This window comes from Hipposideros armiger, unplaced genomic scaffold (genome assembly GCF_001890085.2).
Source record: "Hipposideros armiger isolate ML-2016 unplaced genomic scaffold, ASM189008v1 scaffold_151, whole genome shotgun sequence".
NCBI classification, from domain to species: domain Eukaryota; kingdom Metazoa; phylum Chordata; class Mammalia; order Chiroptera; family Hipposideridae; genus Hipposideros; species Hipposideros armiger.
In genome coordinates, this window is record NW_017731501.1 from 2,942,801 (window position 1) to 2,943,437 (window position 637).

Sequence of the window (637 nt, forward strand, 5' to 3'; positions counted from 1 at the left end):
AGAAAATGGTATCAAGCATGTTATTTACCTTAAGCGACTGTGTGGAGAGAGAGAGAGAGAGAGAGAGAGAGAGAGAGAGGACGAATCTAGGAAAGAGAGGTTTGGCAGAATGAGGGTGAAATAATTATTTTGAATTTTATGTATGACATCTAGGTGAATATATTTATTCCACAGTAATTGAGAGCCAGGGAAAGAGAGCAGAGGCAAAAATTAAACACTTTGGAGGCAGTAAAGTGTTATAATTGCTATAGTCATCCAACATAAGACATTAAATATAAATTCACTCCACTACAGAAAAATATAGCTTGGGGGTATAGTATATTTAAAACCCCCAATTTAACTGGATAATCAAGCAATAAAATTAAAGTATATTCCATAAAAATGACAGAAACAGTATTAAACTAAAGTTCAAACAAAAATCTTGTTACCATTTACCTTGAACTTTTGGCTCAATATAAGATGATTCAGAAATTATGTCTACTTGACTATCTCAGCAGCTGTTTTCACGAACACTAAAGATGCAGGCTTAAGATTCATGGTTAAGTGGTATTTATTAGAGTGGAAGAAGTATGGGGGCGGGGAGAGGTCATGGCCACTCTTGCTCTACATTTAGAGACTTTTTTTGTTTTGTGACCAA